Raw genomic sequence first — 18857 nt, forward strand, 5'->3', positions numbered from 1 at the left:
TACGATTGCCAGTTAGGTTTGAAGTCATACGCAATAATAGTTTTAGACTTATCCAAGTGGGAGACTATTGGATTAATGTCTAAGTCCATAACTATATTTGGTATGTACTTGACCCGACCCGGCATGGTCCATTTGGGTTGCACTTCACCGACACAATTTATATGGATAATCTTTTGAGAATAGTATGTTTATGATTAATATTAATATATTATAAGTTCTAATATATTAATCTGGAATCATATTATTTAATTAGTATTGATCAAGAATTAATTTATAATTAATTAAGTGATCAAAAGGAACTAATTAAATATGGACTCTTATATATATGGAATGGGCCAAGTTCATTTAGGTTGGGCTAAGCTTTCATGGATAGTCCATGGAGTGTTTAACCCATGGATCCTAGGAAATGAAAGGTCATGGGTATTAGGGTTTAACCCTAATCCTCCATACTATATAAAGATGTCTTTGGTTGGTGAAATTGGCACTAGTGTGGATACACTAAAGAAGGGCTAGCCAATTTCACTTGAGAGAACCAAGTAATCATATTCTCTAAAGTATTCCAAAGTGTCTTGGTGATTTGTGATTCCACTTGAGGCTTCCACACTATTGGGGCTAAGCTCTTAAAGCTTGAAGACATCAAGCTACATCAAGAGGTATGTATTCTATATTGTTACATTCATAGTTTTTGTATGCTAGATTAGGATAATACCTTGGATGTTCTTATTTGCATGTATAATAGAGAAAACATAGATCCAAGGTATTTAGGGTTGCATGTACACTTAGGAAGTGTTAGAATGCTCAAAACCCAACATGAGTATCTTGGCCTACTGCATAGAGCAGGACTGCCTCAACCCTATCCAAATGCCATAGACGATCATGAGAAAGGTCTAACCCGGTTCCCATAACTTGAACGATAGAACATTCTAATCCTAAGCTTTCCTATAACTGACGAATACCCATTCAGATCTACTCCCAGTCCCCAACTGGAGTATTACCCGATCCAAGAAGATTAATCCTATGAGACTCTCCGAACGGATGAGATCACCAAGATCCTCTATACTCCATCGGATCTCTAATAACAACTTCCAATCACACCAAAAATACATCGGAGTCTTCAGACGACTCCATCAACATGTTCAATACTTGGGGACAGACCTACTGATTGATATAGCATAGTAACATACTTAATACCCGCACATAGATCTACAAACACATACAGAGCCTTCAACATGACTGGATCGCCTCACCAGGCCTTCAGTCATCTGGATCACTCTAAACTGTTGAGAATCTCCTTGGACCACCCCTAGTGATCTTTCCCATGCAGACTGTTCTCACCCACTTGGGGTTCCAAACTCCTGATCCATTTTGTGGACTATAATCTCGGCCTAACCCTAGGCCTCATGTCGATCGTCCACCCTCTCAGAAATCCGTGGTCTATTTCCTGACCTGCGTGTCTACCACATACACTAATAACCCGCACACCCGTTCTGAATGTACTGTCGAGCCATGGCAGCTAACAATACCCTCAATCTATCAATCCAAAAACCCTCAGAGTCGAGCAAACCCTCGACCGAATACTCGAACTGAACTCAATTTCTGACTATAACTCCAACCTGGTTCCCAAACTTCTGCTATCAAGTACCAAGAAGACGTGTTTCTTATGCTGGATAGTTTTACCGTACCCCCAATCAACACAACCCTCAAACCAAGCAACCACTAGGGCCTCTATTCTCCCTGTCGTGTTGAGAAACTTGTCCCCATTTCAAAACCTCTCCCTCTTCTGCCTCCCGGGGTAGCTCTCCCCCACTTAGATTCGACTAAGCCTTCATAATACATGAAAAGAGGATTCCCAATCCTTCTCACTTCCCAAGGATCAATCTGATGACAACCAACTCTTTCCCATTAGAGATCCATTACTAGAAAATCCCAATTGATCACACAATCCTAAGAACCATATGAACACTTCCTGAATCCCAATGAAACCGACAGTCACTAATTCTTGAATGACCTCACACTCCAATCCTTAAGACCAAAAGATAGATGCTCCAACTAATACCTCAACGAAGAGCTACTTCCCTTGGCGCTTTAGTCCGCCAATCACTAATGGTTGCTAAAACCACTGAGTCCTGACAATGTTGAATAACCCTTCTATGGGACCCTATCTGCAAACCTCCCACATAATACCCCTTTTCCAAAGGTGTTACACACAAATTTCCGGCTCTCGGGCTGTAGAAATCATTCCCTTCAGGGTTCGCACCCTGACTCACGTACCTGCTCAAACGTCAACAGCTAAACTACAGCAGCTGAAGCAACCTCTACCCTAAATCGGGCTACAAACTACTCCCAAGACATAGTCTACAATCCCCAAGAGTGCAATAGGTCGCACAATCAATCCTTACCGTCCAATACAAGAGATCCAAGGCAAACTGGACCTCACAAAATACTTATGCCACATCAACTCACCTACGCTCACCGGTGCTGAAATAATGTTGCCAATCCCTGTAACCAATTGACCCCAAACTGGAATACAACCTGATCCTGGGTCACAAGCCTGCTCACTCCTTCGGGCTCGAAAAACTGAAAGGGCACAATCCTTTCCCTATAAAATGAAAGCCCAATCCATCAATTAACCATTCCACTTCCAGCTGCCAAAACCCCAACTGAACATAATCATCACTCCTTTCCGGAGTCCCCGCGACTCACATTCCAGCCTCAAGTAAAACCCCCAAAGCCTCACATCCAGAAAATCATGTACTAGCCTCTCCCGCTCAATCCGCAGAATATAATGAGTACAAAACATCTCCTTGATCCCACATAACTGCAACCCTCGGCTCATCAGAATATGTCCCAGTAACAAGTCTTGGTACTGGAAACTTCGACCAACTCCTCCTCATTCTGCCGTTACAGCTGCTATAGCTACCGCAACAATCGTCTCAGTAATGGTTGTATAATGCTCGATGAAATACTACACCATGGTGGTCTTAATAGACCCAAACGTCTCCGGAAACTATCCCCTGACAACCCCGAGCATCTCCTCCCAGATGATCTCACTGACACGGTCTTCTGAAAATGCTGCCTATCATAGTTGCCAGCTCCCGATCCTAACCTAGATCTGGTCTCAAGACGTCTTGTAATCACCATTCTGGTAAAACAACAGAAAGATCTCTGATAATCCATATAATGACAGGGGACCAACTCCCAACCCAACCCCAGGGGTTATGACTTCCCTGCTATGCGTAGAGGTCCTGTCCTTTCAGTAGTACGGGCCAATACTACCTTCCACACCTACCCATATTTGTCTCAAGTATCATCATAACGCCCTAAAAATATACATAATCATAGCGAGTGCTTAATCCTCACTCCTAGAGGAATGCTAAATATCTCGTAACTGGCCTCCCGGCCTCACAAAACCCACCCATCCATGAAACTTCCACCAACCATGTAGCACTAGTGTATGCTAGGCATACATAACGTTGGACCCAATAGACTTTCGAATTTCTGATCCTACCCTAAGTCCCTAATCAACAAGAACAGAACATAAGACCAAATCAAACATTCTCAGGCTATAAGATCTTAATTATGTACGGTCGTCATACATACACAAGCAAATATAGTAATGATATCAATCTCATATAAAGAAAACCCTAGGCTAGCAGGAAACATGTAATCAGGCAATTCTATCATGCAATTCCTGAAGATCCCTAGCCTAGTACTAGCATGCTGTTCTAACATATCACAATATCAAATAACTGTATGGTATTTTGGGGTCTACTCACTGGCTTCGGCTGATCGTACCCTTCACATCCTATTTTACTTATTTTGAAAACCATTTAAAATTATTTTGAAAATATTTTTCCTTAGTTTGAGACTGGATTCACACGAATGTTCCTCCAATTCGCTCAAACCAAGGCTTTGATACCAGCTTGTAACATCCATAAAATTCGAGCCAAATTAAAACTTTTTAAATCATTTAAAACCATTCAGTTAATACAATTTGATTTCAAAATAGTTGAAACATCAGAGTTCATAGAAATTGGGATTATCAATCGAGGAAGTGTACGTTCACGCCTTCGCCTTCCCGCGATTATCTGTTGATCCTGAAACAATAAACTGAAACTATAAGTTCGAAGGCTTAGTGAGTTACCCCCAAGATACCAATCTCATAATACCATAAACATATCATATAACTAACACATAACAACATGCATAATGAGCCTTTAGCCTGATTGGACCGCCTCCCAGGTCCTACAACCTATCTGGACCGCTCCCGAGCCTTCGGCATGACTGGACCGCCTCGCAGGGCCTACAACCTATTGGGACCGCTCGCCGAGTATGTTGGCCTTCAAAAAAAAGCAGGATCGCCTCAAGCCAACCCCCAATCAATCAAACATGTGCACATAAATATCATAGGCTAGCATATATATATATATATATATATATATATATATATATATATATATATATATATATAAATATATACATAACAGTCAAACCGATCTAACAGATCACTACTCATAGCAGCATCCTATTTGCCAAGATATAGAACTAACCGGTCACTAACATAGCATCATCCTATATACCAAGATATCGACCTAACCAGGTCACTAACATAGCATCATCCTATATACCAGGATACCGACCTAACCATGTCACTAAGCATATCACCATCGTAACTACTAGGATGTAAATCAATAAGCATATCATGAAATAAACCCGGATACAAATCCGATAAGCGCCGACATTGGTGCCTTAGACCCAGTTGATATAGTGAGGACAAGTAACCTGGAACTGCTGAAGTCCCGCAGATAAAACTCCATCTGTTGGTTGGCAGATTCCCGAACTGTCAACATCAAACAATACTCAATTAATAATTGGGTTCCAAGCCCAAGGTCCAACTCACACTCCAAAGGCCCAAAAGTCAAGTAATGGGCCAAAGCCCAACATATTGCCCAAGTTTTCAAATTGGGCCCAGACCCCTACATGGTCTTACCTTAAGGCCCATCCAATATATTCTAGTCCAAACTCTTGGTATTCCAATGGCCCAATATCTCATAATCATCAAGGCCCAATTATGGCCTAATTTTCCAAATTGGGCCCGGACCTTTCTAATGGCCTTTCCTCAAGACCAATAAATTTCCTTACTCCAAAACCTTGTTTCCAAATAGCCCACGAAGGCCTACAACAACCTAGCCCAAGAAATGGCCCAAACCTGAAGCCCAAAATACAAAGTCCAACCTGACTGAGTACGCAGGGCGTAGTCAGCAGTACGCTGCGCATACTCGCTTAATGGCTTATACGCCCAACTTACTTCCCCCTTAATTCTATTTTGCAATTAAGCACTTAATGCTTTAATCCATAAGTCCAAGCCACAGATCTGAGTCCCATTGTAACACCGAAAATTTCAAAACAATTTTTCATTTAAAAATAATCGTCTAATTCTTAAAAACACTTTGCTTAAAATCTCATTCATAATCGAATTACAAAACATAATTCCATTTTCACTTGCATAATAAACTAGGATCCTCAAAACATGACTCTTTCTCTGGTGTGTACAATCGATTCGGTGCCGTCCCGTGATCCTGAGAGAAACCTGAAACACACAACACAAAACACAGTAAGCACGAAGCTTAGTGAGTTCCCCAAAATACCACACATAACACATATTAGCCACTCGAGGCTATAACTCTGTGGGTCCGTGGACCCTACTCTATGAACCCTCTGGTTCTAACTCTGTGAACCTTCCGGTTCTAACTCTGTAAACATGCACAACATAAATCACATAGAAATAACGAAGTACAACACATAGCATACAAATACTCTGTCACATAACTCTGGTTACCTACTCAAGGTAAAGTATAGTGAGAAGACTCACCTCGCGTATCTCGATAACTAGCAAATCCCGAAAATCACTCGCGCTCGATCCTTCGAGCTATAATCCTCATATAACACAATATATCTCTAATTAACACTTTCACAACTAAGGTTGACTACCCCTATCAAGTCAACACTGGTCAACTTTGGTCAACGGTCAACGGTCAACTTTGACCGGACTCGGCGAGTGCACTAGAGCGACTCGGCGAGTCTATACGTGTTCAATGACTCCCTGGGATCCTTTCTTGACACGTCGAGTACTTCCCTGACTCGACGAGTTCCACCTGGCATGAATCGCGGCGCCACCATGACTCAACTCGCCGAGTCTCAAGAACTACTCGGCGAGTTCCAGCTTGACTCAGTCCACCTGTCAACCCTCTCTGACTCTCCCTGAATCACTAAGTCAACCCTTAACTCGATAAGACCACTCGCTGAGTGGTTATGGACAATCTTCATGCTACTCGCCGAGTCTGTTCTTCGGACTCGGCGAGTCTAAGCCATGCATGAACTCAAACTCACTCCTGAGGTCAGATCTGTTGCAGTAACTCATAGATCCAGTCCTTCCAAGCACATTTATCATGTAAAGTTACAATCTTGGTGCTCATGCAATGGTCCAAAGGCCTTATTTGATGATATGGTCTCTAGAATGCTATTCTAGGCTCATGGCCTCCATTAACACTCATAAAGCTTGAGGGAAAAGAGTCTCTGGACCTCTTTGGGTCCAGATCTAAAGCATCAACACAAAAAGAGGCCAATTACTCCATGAATCATTCCACAAAGAAGCCCTAAATCTAAGATTTACACCAAGGGCTGAGAAAGGAACGAATGGTTACCTCAAATGAAGTCTCTGGACTCAGGAATCACTGGATTAGCACCTTCTTTGGTCTCCTCTTGCCTTGATACTCTTCTATATGCAAAATCACCCACAAAAATCAAGGATCTTCCTCTTTTCTCTCACAAAACGCTCAAGGACTCTTTTAGGGTTCTCTCTGGGGTTGGTGGCCGCAAATGACGGCCATAAGCCCCTTTAAATAGGTCTCATACCCTGAAATTTAGGGTTTCATTAAACAGCATGGACTCGTCGAGTCCGGACGCGAATGCTTTCCCAAACCGCAATCATACTCGACGAGTTTGAGCTCCAACTCGCTGAGTCTCCTCATAAAACACCAAAATTAAGAAGAATAAATAATACCTGGGAATCCGGGCTGTTACAATTCTCCCCCACTAGAACTAGACTTCGCCCTCGAAGTCTCGCTCTGCAAATAACTCTGGATGCTGCTCACGCATCTCAAGCTCCGGCTCCTAAGTCATCTCGGACCCCTTACGATGCCGCCACTGAACCAAAACCAAGGGTATCTCCTTGTTCCTCAGAACCTTGATTTTCCGATCTCTGATTGCCTCTGGTCTGTCAGCATAATTCAGGCTCGCATCCACCTGAATATCCTCTAATGGAACCACTGCCGACTCATCGGCTAAACATTTCCTCAGTTGCGACACATGAAAAGTGTCATGAATCTGCCCCAACTCTGCTGGCAAATCCAAACGATAGGCTACCCAGCCTACCCTCGCGATCACTCGGAATGGGCCAATATATCGGGGCCCCAACTTGCCCCTCTTCCTGAATCAAATCACTACTATCCAAGGAGAGACCTTCAGGAGTACAAAGTCACCGACCAAAAATTCGAGCTTGGACCGGCGCCTGTCTACATAACTCTTCTGGCGACTCTGAGCGGTCAACAACTTCTGCCTGACCTGCTGTATCTGCTCTGATGTCTGAAGCACGATCTCTGTACTTCCCATCACACGTTGCTCTACCTCTCCCCCGCAAATGGGGTCCGATATCCCCTTCCCTACAACAGCTCAGAGGGTGGCATACTGATGCACTAATGATGGCTGTTGTTGTAGGAAAACTCTGCCAAGGGAAAATACGGGCCACAATTCCCCCCCGAAATCTAATACACATGCCCGTAAGATATCCTCGATCATCCAAATCGTTCGCTCGCTCTGAAGTGCCCGTAGACATCACCATGGTAAACTCTAGCTCATTTCTTGTATTCATCTTCGATACCGAGCACCAGGTCAGCTTTTGGTCCCACAGCTGAACCCCCAAAGGTCACACATAACATGATCCAAAACATCTCACTAACTTCCTCCCCGTGACCACTGTCACGACCCAATGACACGCAAGTCACGAAATTCCCTTTTCCTCATAAAAAAATAGAATCCAATCGAAGATCGACTCAGCTCTAACCTCTGCGTCTGCTGCACATATTTTCCCGCGTGCCTCGCTGACCCTCCCGACAGAGACGGAGACCCTAGTCTCACCCCGGTTGAACCACTAGGCTCCAAAAACTCAACACTAGGGCTACTCAAGCCTAAAACTCTTCTGCATCATGCACTTATCGGAGAACACTCCATCATCACACTCTCTTGCCGTCTAGTGGGTACTATGGCTTCCCGCAACAATACCCCTAGGCTCTAAAACACGAATCGAACACCTGGATCACTTCCAATACATCACCCGCACCCGAATGGGGCTAGAACCTACCTTTTAAAAAACCCTATTCCTTATGATGATCGATATTCGGGCCACATCCCCAGACTAGGAGCTGATTCGGAATAGGATGTTACATTTTTGCATTATCAATGCACAACCCACTCGTAAACAAAAACTCATATATCTCCGTTTAAAGATTATATGATATTATCGTCTCATAATTACTCATGATAAATTCCATGAAGTAATTCTATGAGTGTGGGTTTAATCAAATACTCAAATCCTCATTTTAGGAGTACTCATGAACGATGCAGCAAACATATGCTATGTCTAAACACTTATACAATCTACAAGCCAATTCACGACTATCTTAATTCATTACTTACTTCCAAAGTATGATCGACTATGGATTGTTTGAATAATCCAATTATTCGGGAAGTAAAACATGCAAAGTTTAAAAACAAGATAAACAATTAACACAAGATAGTAAACATTACTCATAAATAAATCTCCATTACTTAATCATCAAATTTCGATTACATTTATTTTGTTACAAGCTTCTAAATGTCTATCTAATCACTAAAACTAATATCATCTTTCAAAACAATCCTCGTCGCATGCTGAACATGCTTAATCCTACTCAGACCCTTTGTGAGGGGTTCTGCAGGATTCTCTTCCGATGATACCCTCTTGACGACGAGGTGTCCTTCTTCTACCTGATGTCTGATGAAGTGGTATTTTCTAATGATATGTCTTGATTTTCTATGATATCTTGGTTCTTTGTTCAAGGAAACTGCTCCTTCATTATCGCAGAAAATCTCCATGGGCTCCTTAATGGCTGGTACAAATCGAAGGTCTCCAATGAAGTTCTTCAACCATATAGCCTCCTTTGACGCTTCACTTGAGGCTATATATTCTGATTCACATGTTGAATCAGCCACTGTATCCTTCTTGGAACTTTTCCAAGTCAAAACTCCTCCATTGAGAAACACCCAACCATACTGAGAACGGAAGTTGTCTCGATCTTTCTGAAAAATGGTGTCACTATAACCAGTAATTTGCAAGTCATCACTACCACCAAGTACAAGGACCCAATCCTTAGTCCTTTGTAGATACTTAAGAATATTCTTGACTGCTATCTAATGAGCCTTACCCGGATTTCCCTGATATCGACTAACCATGCTCAAAGCAAAAGCCACGTCAGGACGAGTACATGTCATAGCATATATGATCGAGACGATGGTAGAAGCATATGGAACGTCGTTACATATGAGTAGTATGTCATCAACATACAATTCTAGAAAGCTACCTATACTCCCACTAGCTTTGACATATACACATAACTCATCTTCACTCCTAGAGAAACCAAACTCTTTGACTTTCTCATCAAAGCAAAGATTCCATCTGCGAGAAGGTTGCTTCAATCCATATATTGAATTTTCCAGCTTACACACTCTATTGGTGTGTTTAGCATCCATAAAACCCTCTAGCTGACTCATGTAAACATCTTCAACCAGCTTCCCATGAAGGAAAGCAGTTTTGGCATCCATCTGCCAGATTTCATAATCATGAAACGTAGCTATGGCTAACATAACCCTAATAGATTTTATCTTAGAAATTGGTGAGAAGGTCTCATCATAGTCAACCATAGAGTGTGAGTAAAGCCCTTCACAACCAGTCGTTCCTTGAACGTATGTACCTTCCCATCCATGTCGGTCTTCTTCTTGAAGATCCATTTGCACCCAACTGTCTTGCGACCTGGTACATTGTCAACCAAGTTCCAAAATTTATTGTCATACATGGACTGGATCTTACAATCCATTGCCACTTTCCACTTGGGAGACTCAGTGCCCTCTATGTCTTCCTTGTAGTTAGAAGGCTCATCCTAATTGATAAGTGTAATATCGCTGATAAACGTGTCACCATCTGTAGTTATATGGAAACCATAAAACTCTGGTGTCATTCTAACTCGATTAGAACGCCTAAGAGGTAATGACTTGTCAATAGGTTCAACAACAATTTCTTCCTCCGGTTGAGTGCTAGTGTTAGAGGTTCCTTCATTGCTCGACCCTTGAATTTCTTCAAGATCAATTGTACTCCCACTGTCCTCTTTGCATATGAGTTCCCTCTTGCGGAAAACTCCCCTCCATGCTATGAAGACCACATTATCACTAGGTCTATAGAACAAGTATCCAAAGGACTTATGTGGGAAGCCGATGAAAATACATCACTCACTCCGGGGTTCAAGCTTGTGAAGAGTCTCTCGTCTAACGAAAGATTCACAACACCAAACCTTGATATATGCCAACGAGGGAACCTTCCCTGTCCACATCTCATGAGGTGTTTTGGAAACCTTCTTAGTTGGGACTAAATTAAGGATATGGGCGAAAGTCTCTAAGGCATACCCCCAAAATGAAATTGGTAGCGAATCCCTACTCATCATGAAACGAACCATGTCCAACTACATTCGATTACGCCTCTCAGCCACACCATTAAGTTGTGGTGTCCTAGGAGGTGTCATTTTTGAAACAATTCCACATTACTTGAGGTAGTCGTGGAACTTAATACTAAGATACTCATCGCCTCTATCATTATCTTCCTGCCCAATTGATTCTCGACTTCTTGCTTGAAGTCGTTGAACTTTTCAAAGGTTTCCAAATTATTCTTGATTAAGTAGATATAGACATAACTATAATCATTAGTAAAAGTCACATAGAATTGATTTGCATCCCTTGTGGTGGATCTGAAGGGCCCACACACATCCTTGTGTATGAGATCTAACAGTCCTTCACCTCTTGCACAAGTACCAGTGAGATGTGATTTAGTCATCTTTTCAAGAAAACAAGATTTGAATGGATCATCTGGCCTTAGGTCAAATGATTCCAACACTCCATCCTTTTGGAGTTGGGAAATGCACGTCTTGTTGACATGTCCAATGTCATCAACATTCTTCGTCTAAACCAGTAGAGGAATCAATTTGCAACACACTATTTCCTAAATTGTCTACAACCATCACAGTTTTATATACACAATCACAAGGAAATGATTCAAAATAAAATACACCATTCTAATAAGCATTAATAGATCCATTCTCATTATTAAAAGAATATATGAAACCATGTCTCTACAAACCATGAAAATAAATAATATTCCTCGCCATTTCTGACGAGTAGCAACAATTATTCAAGTCTAAACATAACCCAGTACTAAGCATTAAAGAATAAACACTTATCTTAGTAACATGTGACGATCTCCTATTTCCCATTATTAGGTTCATCTTCCTAAGCTCCACGTCCCTACTTTCTTTTAGTCCCTGCAAGTCAGAGCAAATGTGAAAACCACATCCTGTATCAAGGACCCAAAAATTAGAATGCGGTGAGTTTTTAGACAAAATAGTGTAAAGACCTGCCGAGGTAGGCTTGATCTACCATCCTTAATATCCTGCAAGTATTTGGGGCAACTTCTCTTCCAGTTCCTATTGTCTTGGCAATAAAAGCACGTTGCTTCTTTTGGATCTGGGGTAGGGGGAGCAGAACTAGTTTTTCCTTTGGATCCCCTACTAGAAGACCCTTCATAAGACTTTCCCTTCTAGTTTTGCATCGAGGGAGCTTTCCGCTTTTTCCCCTTCTTTAGTCCAATATCTAGGACTGGCGCAACAGCAGTAGGAGTAGATTCAACACCTCTTCCTTTCAATCCAGCTTCATCGGTTCTTAGAAAGCCTTGATGTTTGCTCAACATGACTTCCTCTTTGCTCAAATGATAAGTCATTTTGAACTGATCATAACAAGGAGGCAATGAGTGCAAGACTATGTCAATAGCCAGCTCTTCATCAAAGTTCACATTCAGTTTCAACAAACGATCCACATAGCGCTGCATGCGTTGTAGGTGGGTCGTGATGGACTCTCCATCCTTCATCTTGGTAGTTATGAGTGACCTGACTATCTCATTCCACTCTTTACGTGCTCTTTGATGGTACTTCTCCATCAAGTCCTTGTGCATCTCATAAGGCCAATAGTCCTCATAAAACCGCTGCAGCTCTGGAGTCATATTGGCCACCATAATGCAAGACACTATGGTAGCATCTTTGGAGTGGTCCCTATACTTTGCTATTTCTTTAGGAGTAACTTTAGTTTCATCTATCTCGTTCAGCTCTTTATCGAGGACGTACTCCTTGTCTTCGAATTGCAAGGCCATTCTGATGTTACAGATCATTGAAATTGGAACCATCGAATGTGACCCTCGCACAAATGTTCAAGAGAGAGTAGGAGTTAGCGGGTTTTTATTGTTGGAGTTTAATGCTAGAAGCGTTGTTTGAGGTAGACATCTAAAAAGGAAGAAGAAAAAGTCTTGGTTAGATAGGAAATCCTTAATATAACACTCAAATGGAATATTCAGGCTAGGAACCAACATAATAATTCATCATTCAGGAGAGGGATGTCGTAATCCAGTTGTAAATTATTTGAAGGTAGGTAAATGACGATTTACCAGTTCCACCAGGAAAAACGAAATTTAAATAAATTAGGTTTTAGATGAAATTCCTAGATCTTTTGAGATTCATTGATCTGTTCAATGACATGTTTAATCTCGATTATGCCCTTTGCATTTGTGACTGGGATACCGAGGATCACAAACAAGGTGTGAATGACGATGGAAATTAGATTGGTACCTTCTATGTCATTTATCACCTAATTGATATGTCGATTAGCCATACACGCTCCATCAATCAATGATAATTTACAAGCTACCCATTGGCACCCTTTGTTAGTCCAAGTTAGTGTGCCGGTTAAATACACACGCTCCACTAACAACTTTTATAAAGTGTAATGTGCAATTTCATGGATTAGAATTAAATTCACGGATTAGCATCAAATTCACATTTTCCTAAAGTAACTAAGATTGAGAATTTTATAAAAACATTTAGTTACTTTATATATATCATTATAATTATTAATGAGAGTTTAATGTCCTATCAAACCTGATCGGCTAACGACTCTCCACTAGTCAAGAGTGCGGTGGGTAAGAATGGATACCCAATGTCGGTCATTTTATAGGTCGCTTCCTTAAACACCTCTTATAGACCGGCTTCGTGAATGAGACCTACTAATGGTAAGACTAACTTATATATATATATATATATATATATATATATATATATATATATATATATATATATATATATATTAAACTTTTAATTTTATAATAGTATAACGGTGTATGTTAAACTTTTAAAATAATAGGGTTCTAAAATTTAAGATTTTAAAATTAAACTATTTAATCAACTTTTAAATTATAAAACCAAAGGATGCATTTTTAAAACTTTTCGAAAAATACTAGATTAAATTTTAAATAATTAAATTAATAAAATAATTTTGTCTTTATCCAAAAATTTGACCAAATCATTTATTTTGATAAGGATATACATTTACCTTTTCATAAAATTGAATTTTAAGCAATAAAAACGAATTAAGGTAATTATCTTAATCAAACCAAGATATCAAAATCGAAAATTCAGGGATCTGACAAGTCAATTGGCCGAGTCAGGTAGTGAACTCGTCGAGTTCTATGAACAGATTGAAGAGTCTGTTCCCTCCTCCTTTGGACAATTCACAATTGCATCAAATTCAACTAAAAACATCCTAGGCTATGATACCACTGACGAGTTTTGAGCATAACTACATCCTATGTGATCATGTAAGCCTAATTGCTTTGGATCTAGGTTTTTCACTAGTGGAACATGAAAATTTGAATACTAAAGCAAAACCCTAAAATCTAGTGTGTGTGTATATATATATATATATATATATATATATATATATATATATATATATATATATATATATATATCGAAAATCATATATAAGTAGGGTTTGGATGTTTACCTTACTTATTATGTAGTAATAACAAGAACACCTTGAAGATCTTGACTCTTGAAAGCAACTACCTCAAATGTGACACCTCTAATGGCTTACAAATATCCTTTGCAAGAGGATGCGAGGAGAGAGGGGGGAATACACCAAAATTTTGGCTAGGGTTTGGAGCAAATATGCATAGACTGAAACCCTAAGGAGGTAAGGTCTTTATATAGCTGAGGGCTGCTACGGTTTGCTAGAGGAAACCGTAATTTCCTTCTTAAGACTTAAGCAACCCATGGACTCCTCATCTAGAGGCCTTGGGTGAAAACCTATAGGTCCTCCCTATAGTTTTCATCCATTCCCATCTAAGGTGTCCAGTAGCCCAGTTTCACAACTATCAATGATTTGCAAAACAACCCTTGTTCCTTTGATCAGTTTCTTTAATCCTGAAATTAATTTCTGATTAAATACTAATCAAATAACATGATTTCTAATTAATATATTATTCTCATAACAAATTAATAAATCAATTTATTATTCCAAATAATGAATTCAACCTCTCTCTCCAAAGGTCATCCTGTCAAGTTGCAAGAGTAAAGGTAACCGAAAAGGACCATGATACTATCAAATCATGTACATACCAATTATAGTTATGGGCTTAGACACGTAATCTAATAGAAGGAAGCCTCGTCGTAAAGAAGGGTATCATCAGAAGAGAATCCCGCAAATCCCTTGACAAAGGGTCTGAGTAGGGTTAAGCACGTTCAACATTCGAGGAGCATTGGTCTGAAGGATGATATTTGTTTTATAATTAGATAGATATATAGAAACTTGTAAAAAATAAATGTAATTGACATTTGATTATTAAGTAATGGAGATTTATTTATGATTATTGTTACTATATTTTGTCAATTGTTTATCATTGAGTTTCTTTTTCATGTTTTACTTCTCGAATAATTAGATTATTCAAAACATCCACAATTGATCATACTTTGGAAGGAAGTAGTGAATTAAGACTGTCGTGGACTTGGTTGTAGATTGTCTAAGGGTTTAGACATGGCAATGGTTTGATGCAACATTCACGAGTGCTTTTAAAATAGGGATTTAAGTATCGGATTAACCCACGTTCAGGAAATTACTTCATGGAATTTATCGTGAGTGATTCTGATACGATAATATCGTATAGTCTTTAAACCAAGTTATATGAGTTCTTGTTTTCAAGTTGGTTGTGCATTGATAATGCGTAAACACATCAGTAACTTGATGTTATAAAATGTATTGTTATGCATGATTTGATGAGTAAATAGTACAAGCATATAAGTCAAAGTTTATCTGTTCCATTTGCCCTAATGGGAAAAAGCGATATATTGGGCCCCTCGATGATTTGGTATTGACATATGTGTTGGTCCAGGTCAGGACTGAATTTATGTGTTCAATTAAGTTCTTTGTTATTAAAAATCAGAAATTGGGAAACAAACTGTTGGAAAATGAGATTGATGTTGTTCCATGTTGTTTATCCACATGATATCTTGCAGAATAGAGGATTATATGATCCCTTATCTTAGGACACGTAATTGACTAGGTAGAGTTCGCCAACGGCTTTGAGAGCTACAATTTGCTAGTAAATTTTTGAAGTCGTACTTGCAACTGTAGTTATTAGACTTATCCAAGTGGGAGACTGTTGGATTACGTGTCTAAGCCCATAACTATATTTGCTATGTACTTAAATTAATAGTAGCATAGTCCTTTTAGGTTGCCTTCACACTAGCAACTGGACAAGATGATTAATTAAGAAAGATGGATAATTTATTAATTTGATGAATAAATCGAAGTAAATGATTTATTTATATATTATAGAAATAATATATGAATTAGAAGCCATATTATTAATTAATATTTAATCAGAAATTAATTTGGAATTAATTTTAGGATTAAATGAATTAATTGAAAGCGTAGGGACTAAAGTGCAATTGTTCAATATCTGAGCAAAAGGGTCCAGAGCCTTTCTAGGGGAAGGGTGGGCGGTTTCAATGAGAGAATTCTAGGATTTCTAGAATTATCTGATAAGGATAAACAAGGAGATGGATAATTACCAAGTTTAAAAATATTAATATTTTCATCAGATAAAGCTTACCTATGGACTCTTTGGTGCACTATATAAAGGGTCCCTAACCATCCATATTTCGGCCAATCTTCCCAAGAAGAAAACCAAAATTTACCTCCTCTCTCCTCCTCTCATAATCATCCTTATTGCTTGGTGTGTTTGTGAGCCATTAGAGGTGTTACACTTATGACACTAAGTTCTCAAGCTTCAAGATCTACAAGGGAATCATTGTTATTACAATATAGCAATTGAGGTATTTATCTTTGCCATAGTTTATCGTTAAATTAGAAAATTATAGTCACCTCCTAAGGTTTCTCCTTTTGTGTTCAAAGTTTCATGTTCAATTAGAGAAAACCTAGATCTAAAGCATTACAGTTGCATATGCACATAGGAATTGTTGTTATGCTGAAACCCCATCAAAAATAAGATTTCTCAACCCTCTGGTGCTCCTCCTTATGTAGTTTATCAAACTTCTCTTCTCTTGTGTAACATCATGTTTTGGATCGTCTGTGATCAGGGTTCGTGGACTGCAAACTGGGCGTGAGGAGGTCTCGGGGTTGCGACGAGTTGCTAGAAGCTTAGGGCATCTCCTCACCTTTCCGTTGGTTTGAGGTTTATGGGAATCGAGGTTATATCAAGGAAGCAATGGAATTTAGATGAGTGTGGTAAGATAAGTCCCTTATTTGAGAAAAGTGGCAGCTGAGTACGCTTGGTGTACATAGGTGTACGCTTAGCGTACTCGTGTGCGTGAGTTTCAAGCAAAGTCACCTAGTACGCTAGGCGTACCAGAGGGTACGTTGGGCATACTAGGCACAGAGTGGAGACCCTAACTTTGGATGTGTACCTATATAAAGAATGAGATGGTCTCATTCCTGGCCACCATCCTTAGTCTATAAACCCTCTAAAACCCTAATCTTTCGTTCGTGGAGCATGTGAGTGAATTTGAGAGCCTTGAGTGGTTTTGGTGTGTTCTTGGAGTGAAGGAGTCTTGAAGAAGAAGGAATGGGATTCCAGGCTTTAGATTTGAGCTTATCTGAGTGTGGAGCTGTATTTTGAGGTATAAAGCTCAAAACTTTATCACTCTTTTGTTTTGTGCATCATAGTGGAGTAATTTAGGGTTTTGTCCCAAAAGTTGGAGACTTTATGTGATATTGAGCTCCAGAGACTATGATCAACCCCCCTTTGAGTGTATTTGGTGTCGTAGTGTCATAAAAATCCAATCTTGGGCGTTGGAATCAAGCCATGCATGAGTTATGAGATTTTTTAGATAACAGTGTGGGTGTTTTGTGTGTTTGTGGCCTTATCAGGCATGCAAAGGCTTAAAGTCACTGACTTTATGGAGTAAGATATGTTAGGGAGTCTAGATATGAGAAATGAGCTAAGGTCTTAATGGGTTAAGACCAAGATAATGGGCTAAGCAAGGCTGGGCGTACGCCCAACGTAATTCCAGTACGCCCCGCGTACTTGGTTGGTGTCCCCGATTAGATTCGTGCATGCTAGTTTACACTGAGCGTACCAAGGGAGGTACGCCCCACGTAACCTCTCTGTGTGCTTTTTGGGCTGAATTTTATAATGGGCCTTAAGGGTTTGGCCTGGATCTTTGGGCATGTGTATTTGAGACTTTGAGCGGAGAAATGATATATTAGGCCTTGGGCCCTTGAGTTGGGCTTGTCACTTGGATTTGGGAGTTGGGCCTCGGGAGAGCCCATTCATTATTGGCCATTGATGGGCCCAATGAGTTCTAGGTTGTTAATGAGCTAGTTAGTGGACTATCTGTAGACCTAATGAGTGAGAGTTTGGACCTAGTTCCTAATTAGGTTAATTGTGGGTTTGGCACAGAGTTAGTGGTCGGGCGTAGCAACAGTGTGTTTAGGGGTTGTTCTTCATCCGAGGTGAGTCTTCTCACTATACCTACCATGAGTGGTATCTTTGTGTGACTAAGATGTCTGATGTGCTTATCTGTGTATTGTGATATTCTGCATTATGTATTTGTGATTTATGCTGAGTATTATTATTATTATGAGCTTATTAAGTTGGGGCCGGAGGGTCCACCCGAGTTTTGGGACCGGAGGGTCCCGCTGAGACACATTGACCGGGGGTCTTATCTATGTATAGCTATGAGAGGCTACTGGGATATGTGTGGTATTTTGGGGAACTCACTAAGCTTCTTACTTACCGTGTTATGTGTTATGTGTTTTAGGTTTCTCTCAGGATTGCGGGAAGGCACCAACTCGATTGTACACACCAGAGAAAGAGTTATGTTTTGAGGATCCTGGATTATTAATCAAATAATTATTGAGATGTGTTTTGTAAACTAAATAAATGAGATTTTGTGAATTGCGTTATTAGATTTATATGATTTTAAAATGCAAAAAAATTGTTTGGAAATTTACGGTGTTACAAGTTGGTATCAGAGCCTTGGTTTGAGGGATTCAGATGCACCTCCGGGTGTGTCTGGACTCAAACTGGGGAATTGAGAACATTTTTCAAAAGAGATAATTTTTCTATAATGAGAAAGAGTTTAAGAGAAAAA

This window comes from Lactuca serriola, chromosome 1, assembly GCF_051521515.1.
Source record: "Lactuca serriola cultivar US96UC23 chromosome 1, Lser_US96UC23_V15, whole genome shotgun sequence".
NCBI classification, from domain to species: domain Eukaryota; kingdom Viridiplantae; phylum Streptophyta; class Magnoliopsida; order Asterales; family Asteraceae; genus Lactuca; species Lactuca serriola.